Genomic DNA, 9,341 nt, shown 5'->3' on the forward strand with positions numbered 1-9,341 from the left:
AAGCAGAGCCTGTGCAATGGGTGCAGCAGTGACACAGCTTCTGTAGAGGCTTTTGTCGTCGGAGTTCTATGCCAGAGCACTGGGCTAAAGCCCTTGTGATGTTACAGGCTGTTAGTTATTTGTCAGGACAATTCCTGGCTGTTTTTATATAGTCACTGGAAGCCAAGCAGATTTTCTCATTTTTGGTATTGCGCAAGTGAAAAATACGTCAAACTGGCAGTACTTGGAGGAAGAACTTGCCGTATGTATGTCCACATGGTGGAGGTTGCCATCATGTGGACTAGTCCAAGCCAAAGGAAGAAGTGAGACTGAGTTCTTATTTTATATACAAAGTAAACCAGTAGTATCTCCATTGCCCTAAACGGAGAATTGCTACGAGTTGCTCTGTTAGTTTTTCATGATTATTTAGTAATTTATTTGTGTCATGGTAGCATCTAGTGGCCCCACTCACGAGTCAAGCTAGCGGAATGATAGATGTGCTGCAGCCATTCAAGAAAGTGTTTATTAGCATCCTGTCAGCAGCTGTGTATGACAGCAGGAAGCAAATGGAGTCAAAAAACTATGTAATGCGGAGGCAATTATTACGATAAGCTCAATTATTCTACGGTATCAGCGATGAGAACGTAAGGTAAGACATATTCCACATTATCCTCCATTCTTGCTTACATAAGATTTGCAATTTTTTCTGCTGAAGTTGCTTCAGTTGCAATCTTATCTTCAGATTTATCCCAGAGCCATATTAGTACTGTCTTTGCTGCCCTTTACTTTTTAGGTCCCGTGCTTTCCAGAGGTGTCAGCCGAAGCTCAGGATTGTCACCCCAGCAAACAAGACAAGAGTGCTGTAATACCAACCTTGAACTGAAGCACGTCTCAAGCCTACAGTCAGTTAAGTGATTTTTGTTTCGTAATGGCATTGCAAAATACTGAATTTACTTTAGATGCCCCATAAAATATTATGAAATCTGTCTTTGCTGGTCTTTTAACAGCTTGTGAAATTTCATTCCTTATTGAATTTCTGGACTTCCATTTATTAATTTCTGTTATGAAAGCTTCTGATTAATATTTGGAGCTGTACAGTATTACAGATTTACACTGCTTGCGTGTGTTGTATGGCAGGAATTTTGTTAAGGGAGCCAGACAGGGTAACTTAAGAAATGTAAATTTATGGCTTATTAGACCGTTTTTTTGAAAAGTGCAGAACTGCAAATACACTAGAAAGCGTTGATGTATTAATATTGCTTGATAGTCCTTTGATAGCACCGTCCTAAATATAACTTGCAAAGGTAAAAGGGAGGTTTTCTACCATTTTCTGCTCAAGATGTATTAGATTTCCTGAAAGGGTGTTGGGGGGGATTAGTTGTGTGTCTGAGTTTGGGGTTTTTGCACGCTTGAGTGTTTGGGAGGAAAGAGAGGACTGATTCTGCTGGTTTGTTGTTGGGGTTTTTTTCTCCATATGGAGCTTGAATTCTCATGAGAGGTCTGCCTGCCCTTGGATCTGCACCCCTGCCCCGACCCACAAACTGATGCCCTGGGCTGAGGGCTGTCCCCAGGTGCTGCAGCCTGCCCACCTCCCTGGCCACCCTGCCAGCCTGGAGAACCCCAGAGCTCCCTGGCCTAAGACCTCAGATCAACCTCGAACACCCCCTGAATCCCGGCAGCTAAACCTTCAGGAAGATGGATGCTCTTGGGGCCCCAAGAGACTAGAGAGCTGGTAAGATCATGACAGCATGTTTGCCATGCAAATGAAACCAAATGGGAGGATGAGCATGTCTTATGCAGATCATAAGCTGTTTTCTCTTGAACTAACGGGATGCGAATAAAAATAAACCCAGGAAAACCCTTGCTGGTGAGGGGAGAAGCAGCATGTCCGTGGAGACGGACAACCTGTGTGCCTTTGGCAGAGGGAGGAAAGGGTATGTACTGAGATCTCCAGGAAAGAAAAACAAGAGCTGGCTTCACCCTGCCGATATTTCTAGAAATTAACTTATGAATGAGGGCTTGACTTGCAGAGTGCTGGGGGAAGGGTGGGGACCCAAGGTCTCGCAGCAGCTCTGCAGGGAGTGAATCACAACCGGAGCATGAGTCAACAGAACCTGGCAGTTGTGAAAATGTTAAATGTCAATACGAGGATGTTTACACAGAACTGTAACTTATCAAAGGCACGAAGCAACCCTTCAGCTCCTCTCAGAGCTAGTAAGGCCTCGGCTAGAGCAGTGTGTCAAACAGGGAGCGAATTTTTTCCTCTTCAAGGGAAATGTGAAGTAGCTGGAAGGAAACCAGGCAGAGAGAGTAAAGAATTATGAGAAGTTTGGAAGAGCCTGTCCTCACAGGTCATGTTAGAGACCATGTAGTGTTCGGTGTGAACAACAGAAGACCAAGGGGACGCAGAACTTTGGTTTTCTCTACGAAGCATATTTTGCAAAGAGGAAGGAATTTATCCATCTAAGTAGGACAAGAATAATAGGCTTAATTGCAGCCTGAGAGAAATAGGTTGGATACTAGGTAAAAGCTTCTAGCCACACAGATGGTTAGAAGCAGGGAGAGATGGTCTGAGGAAACTGTCAAAAACCTCAGAGATTTTTTTAAAACTGTTTTAAATAAATAGGGGCCAGGAAAACACTGGGGTGAGATGCACTACACAAGCTTTGGGGCCTTTTCTCATTCTGTTTCTGTGTGACCCCCAGCTTGTGCAAACTAAACTTGGCTAATGCGTGGTTTTCCCCATACAGACTAATTCCAGACTGATGGTACTGGGCAAACTGGTCAGCAGCCATCAAAATCACAGCCAGAAGTACTCCAGCTTCCACTGGTCAAAGCTTTTTCTGGAGCGTGGGCTGAACTCCAGTAAAATCCTGTGAATTAAACTCTGTTGCTTTAAAGTGACATTGATTGGAGAATTTTGTTCTGTGACAAATCCAAATTTGGAGCCTTCTGGTCTTCGCCTATCTTAGGCAGTTCAGTGAACGCAGCCCTTCTAATACGCCCTGTGCATCAGGTGGCAGCTCCTCTCCCAGCAATTATCTGAAGACACCTACTGAGTTCCAGGGAAAACGGCAGCTCAGGCACTGGAGTGCAGAGACCGTTGTCATGTTTTTACAAAACTTGCTTGCCATGCTTCAAAAGCTGTTTGTTCCTCTCTGTGCTGTGCTGCAGATGGTAGCAGAGCCTACCACATCAGCTGTTGGAGGAGGAGTAACACAGATGAGAGCAGCACATCTCAAGCTCCTGTTTTTGGTCTCCCAGGGATTCCCAGGGATGACTCAGGAGCAGGAAGAACTAGAAAGCAAGTAAACATCTGCCCCCAAACCAGGACCATCTCCCGTTGTCAAGGGCACGTCGAGTCCCTCCACCATGGTTCCCTACGGAATTGCAGAATGGCAGAGGGGAGATAGGTCCTGCTTTGCCTATCGCTCTCCCAGGCCAGGGTGTGCAGCCAGGATAGACAGATAAATCCTTCTTCCCCAGAATAATGGATATAACTACCTTCCTGCGTTATAGATTTCTCTTGTCACTCCCATGATACAGCAGCATACAGCCCACTCTTCCAGCCCCACCTTTTCCAGGACAGTAAGATGTGTTATTTAACACTCACAGAAAGGCGTTAGCTTGAGATGAAACTATTTGCTGTCCAGATGTCAGAGCAGACTTTTAATAATGCACGTAGACCCCATACAGAAGCTGGATGGATGAGGCTGACAGGAATTCTTGAAGCAGCTTTCCTCAGCAAGGGACTGTCCTGCAGGGCAGGGGGAGCAGCTACGTAGGTCATTTTGTAACCCAGGAAAACTGGATTCACCTGATAAAATACATTAAACAGATATTTGGAGAAGGAAGAAAAGTCACTAAATTTTAATAAAGTCCAGGGAACACGGGTAAGTCCCCCATGTTCTCCAGTAAGTACAGAGGGAGCTGTTTTCTTTATACAGCTGGTTCAAAAGACAGTGAAGAGACAGGGAGGAAGGACAAGCTTCCTGGTTTGGGGGTCCAGCAGCTCTTTCCCATCACCTCTGCACTTCACTGGTCAGACTGGTTCCACTTGCAATAAGGGCCTTGGTGTTGGTTTGGATCCACTTCTCCCTTGTTTGGTTTAGATCCTTTTTCTCCCTTCTGCTTATCCTTCTACCACCTCAGTCACGCTGGGAAATGAAACAAGTTGCTTAATTGCAGTGCAGTACCCAGCAGGACACGTCCCTCCCTTGTAGGAGGTTGCTCTTATTTGCTTTCCTCATTTATGTTCTCAGCAGAGGGGACAAGAAGGGACATAGAGCTCCTCACTCTGCTGACAAATGGTCCATGAAAATGGTTAGAGAGGGACACTGAGGGGAGCCCACACTGCTACACGCATGGTGCATCCGTGTGCCTCGGTCCCAAACCTGTCAGCTCACCGTCCTTCTTTGGCCCAGAATTCTCAGGTGCACATGAATGCTCCTATACAAATACAGTACTCAAGATTTTTAGGAATTAGCTAATTTTTAGGGTGTTTCAAGTTAAGATGTTTTAAAGAGATCCTCCTTTCTGAAACTGCTAAGCTCACAGCTTCAGAAAATGGGCACTGATGTGGTCCAGTTAGGGAGCAGAGGGTGCACAGCAGGTCACTTAATCTGTCCACTTCCTGGTGCTCCAGGATGAATTTCTTGTCCCCAGGATAACTGCTCAAACTAAACAGCTGCCAGTTGCTGAGCTGTCAGGTTCACATCCTTTTTTTTTTTTTTTTTAACCTGATTAGGCTAGATTTATTTTTAACACTCCTTATTACCATCTGCTTCTGACTTCCATCCATCCACTGCTGAGTACATTCTGCTCTTGCCAAAGCAAGTGTCTTCCAGCAGCTATCTCAGCCCCCTGGAACTGTACCACCCTGCAGGAGATGGCACTTGCCACCGTTGTCCCCTCTATTAATTCCACGGCAGCACATGCTGTTCTGTCTGCCTTGTTCAGTGCTCTCGTGTTAATGGTGTGCGAGTGGTTGTTATTTCTTTCATAACCGCTACCATTGCTGCCCGTTGTTGATAATTCAGAGTTAATTACTTACTGAAAAGTTCAGTGGAACAATTTAGCTTCGCTTAGCCTGTTCATTGATGAAGACTATAAAGGTCTGCAGTCTATCTCTGACACAGACGTTACCGGGGTTTAGTATAATTGGCTTTTACTGAAGTGCGGCAGCAAAAAGGAGAGTTAGTCAAACTGGCAAAGTCTGCTGCCTGCTCGTACACCTACTGCTTGGTTTTCCACTGGATTTTGGGCAGCCAGTTGGAAGCAGAACTGCCTCACTAACTCAGCAGGTTCACCTACACATCCACGCACATTGCAGCAGTGTGCAGCACAGATACAGCTACGGACGTGCTGAAGCTTGGCATTAAAAAGGACATCGTGGCAGCCGTCAAGAGTTCAGCATTTCCATTAGGCTTACAGTGCTGGGCTGATTTAGCATGAATACGTCCTACTGGTGATAAATAAACACACCTATGACAAGACTTAAATGATAAAGTTCTCTCTGTTTTATGGAAAAAGTAGGGGGAAATTGCCAAAATGCAACATCTTTAAAGGAAATGATGCCTCTCCAGTCAGTTTTCTCTGGTCTGGCAGCCTCCTGTTCCCTGCAATTCTGAATCTACGAGCTGTTACAGAGAGAAGGCTCTGGATGTTTGCAGGGCTTTTGGCTTCCAGTGAAATGGATGTGTACTGGGACCCCTTCATCAATGAGCTCTTTCGGACTGGGCAGTCGGGAGTCTCCAACTCCTGATTGCCAGAGGCAGAAGAAAGGTCGTGTGGTCCTACCCAAACGAAGGTGGGGCTTAGCATTACGCTCTAGAGCAAAACTGGGCTGTGGAAGCTCCACCCAGCTCTCTGATTTTACTTGCATTACAGTATCAGCAGTGAATCGAGGCTGACTGGGTGTGTTGTGGCACTCTGCATCCATTTCAGCCTTCACAGCACAGGGCCATGCAGCAGGTCATCAGGCTGCTCTAGGCACTGACAAGCAAGTGAAAGCAAGGCGATTCCCCTCTTGGACACTTCTTAAATTTAGCGTGATGCTGTCTTCATCTTTGGATGCCCAAGTATCTTAAATATGCCTAAATATCTTTGTATTAAATTATGAGCAAGAAAGTAATTAATTGTTCCCTGACCTTCAGTTTTTTCATTCAGACTGTGTCACCAAACCATATTTTATGTCACTAGGAGACAGCAGATGTAAATCAACTATCTATCTGCCTGCTCTGGAATATCTAACAAGGGAGGAAATTAGTTCCATCCGTTAACACAGACAGACTTTCTTGAGAGGATTTTCTACCTCCCAAATTCAGTTTTAAAAAGCGATTTCATCCCCATAGGTCTGCCTGTTGGTTTCCAGTGCAAGGGGCATTGCCTCAGTTTGTTTGCAGTGCTGGTAAGAACAACTACCTGCCGCTCTCTCTCATATTCTAAATGCGCTTTTTTTTTTTTGTCACTACGTGATTTAAAAACTATAAATAATTTATCAGAAAAATCCAACACCCCAAATAAATTCAGAGTTTTAGTTTCTTCAGAAGGAAAGGTAGTGGGTACCCTTCCTCAAGAAATTAAATTACGATTTAATTAGCTCAAAAGAAGACTGAACCTCATGTACCTTACTTCTGTGGTCCATGACTGAACACAGGGTAAGTAGAAAGGGTCTCTGAGAGCAGCCATGTTTGCAGCACACAGCATCTGCACATGCTGTAGCTGCATTTGCGGATGACACAAGAGCTGGGAACCCAGCACCTTTGCATGCAGTGGTGAGAAAGCAGAGCTCTGCCCCCCATGCCGGCTTGTGCCATCCATGTCACAGCTCCTGCTTGCTCTGCCCCCACTGAACCTGGTACATTTACAGTCCGTAGCAGGATGGGCCTCCCCCCGTGGCAATGCTTGTAATTTCTTTTCCTTGGTTTGTCCTTGGGTTTTGCATCAGCAGCATTCAACACGATCAGATCGTTGTCATCAGCATGTTCTTCAGGCCCAGCTGTATGAGGCAGTAAGTATTTTCAACTTTCATCGCCTCCAAAGTGAGCACCACTGAAAACTAAACAAACTTTAAAAAACCAGAAAACCCAAGCTTAGGAATAGCCTTGTTGTTGTGTTGTCCCTGTGCAGTCACTTTGCTGTTCAGATTAGTCATGCACTTGAAGAATAGGAAGTTCACAACAGGGCAGCCAAATCTCATGTTCAGAATTAGGACCCTGGAAGGAAAAACCAGCATGTAAGCCAGGAAAATACTAGCCCATGATAGCATTGAATCTCAAAGCCTAGAGCTTCTGCCTTGCAATTATGTATTAAAGCTCTGTGGAAAAGATTTGTTTACTGAGAGAGCCATCCCCCCAGGGTGCTGGTGAGAGAGGCCGTCACAGGCTGCAACTCGAGTACAACAGCTGGAAGACCTTTGACAATTAATTAGTATTCTTCTCTTTTTACAGAGTGAAGAGAGTTCAGACCTTAAAAGGAGAATGAGCTAAAGCTTGAATTAGTGGGACCGCAGAGAAAGGTCTGAGGAACGACTGGGGAGAGCAGTAAGTACATGCTGAAAGCCGACAGGGAAACCGATGCCAAGCAGATTGAGAGAGATGTCAGATTCCAAATGTAGATGGACGCACATGTGCAGATACCAAGCACAACTGTTTCTATATAATTCTAAGAAGGCAGGAAATGCCAGAAATTCTCAAAAGCACAAATTAGTGATAACTGGGAAATGCTCTACTTGAGCGGGTGCTTTACCCCTTGGCACGGTCATAGAGAATTGATTCTGCTCTTAAAAACAACAGCTGTTCGCTGCTGAAGGCTGTTACTGGACTGGCACCATATGCACTAGTGCAAAAGAGACACAAGTTTATGCTGTTGTAGCCTGTCTGTTCTGGGCCTTGACCCACACAGCTCCGTGTGGAGCTGTGGAAAACCACTAGCGAAGGTGACTAGACACGAAATTGTCTCCAACGTACAAAATAAACGAAAACTATCAGCAATCCGTGGGGTTACCCAAAATGGCAAGTGTGCTATTTGCAGGCAAACGTGATTTGTGACGTGGCGGTTGCTTCGCAGGCAGTGAGTCACAGCAGCTTAGCCTCTGCAGCATCTCTCTTTTCCTTAGGCAGCACTTTCCACGGCCGGAACAGGTGTAGACAAGAGCAGTGGTTTAGAGCTTGTGCTGATAGCACAAAATGAGTAGAAACTGCTGTCAAGTCAAAACAGGTAGGAAAAGTGCGGGAAGAGGCCATACAAAAATGAAACACATTTCATGTCAGAACGGTTGGACTCACAAGTGCGGATGAAGCCAGAAGCGATGTGACACCTCGCTCCAAGGACTTTCTGCAGTTACTCCTGGCCAGAGCTGCTGTCGGCACAGAAGCAGCAGCACTGGTTGGAGCTTGGCTAAACTAGGCACCGAGTGAGGTGGAATGGGATGCAGCACTGCTGCTGTGTTCTTCTATCCTGGCAGGTGAGACGCCCAGTCATTGCCATTACCTGCCGTTGTGGGGCAGGAGCTGAGTGGCAGGTCACCTCTCCAGAGGGGGCTGCGGTGGCAGGGCACTGCCAAGTAGGATGGCCTCCAGCGCAGCTCCGTGGCAGGGAGGTCCTGCTCTCTGCACCGCTCTGGGGCCTCTCCGACCCTGGGCATAGGTGCCAGTGGCAGCAGCAGCAGCAGAGGGGCTTCCAGCCAGCCTGGGAACTTGTGTGGCTGCCCAGGAGTCCTTCCTCTTGAAGCTGGGTGGAAGATTACTTCTCGGTTAAAATGTAATCTAGTATCAAGACTTCAGCTTAGTATTCTGATGCCTGCAGACATCGTTCCCTGTGAAAAAAAATGTGAAGGACTTTTTTTCCAGGATATTACGTGTTTTGCTAATAAACCACTTTGGAGATCCTTTGGAGATCCAAGAATAATGTTCCTGGGAGTGCAAGAAGTGCTGTGCTGGTTTTACGCTCTCCTCACCGCTTACATTTTTGAGTGGCGCAACATGACATGTTGCAATTCATCTGTCATTTCCGCGTGCGGAGAAGCGGTCAGAATGGAGCAATCCAGCCATCCCAGCTGAAAATGCTGCTCTTAACTGACAGATGTCTGGATTGTAACCCGAGTCAGGAGGCTGCTGTGACTTTTAAATCCCAACTGCATGCAGAACCTTGGCATATTGTCGGCATGGACAATTTTCAATTTCACGGGACATTTCTTCTGGTGTTACCAGTGGATTTTGTTTTACCTTCATCATCCCTTTTTGTTAACGCTGCAGGAATTATTTCCTGTTTTACCTGATACTGCGTGCGCTGTGTGACTCCTGGGGGGTGGTTTCTGTGGGCAGAGACCTGAGCTTGCACGGGTGCGTGTGCATGTACAC

Source organism: Buceros rhinoceros, unplaced genomic scaffold, assembly GCF_000710305.1.
Source record: "Buceros rhinoceros silvestris isolate BGI_N320 unplaced genomic scaffold, ASM71030v1 scaffold15170, whole genome shotgun sequence".
NCBI classification, from domain to species: Eukaryota; Metazoa; Chordata; class Aves; order Bucerotiformes; family Bucerotidae; genus Buceros; species Buceros rhinoceros.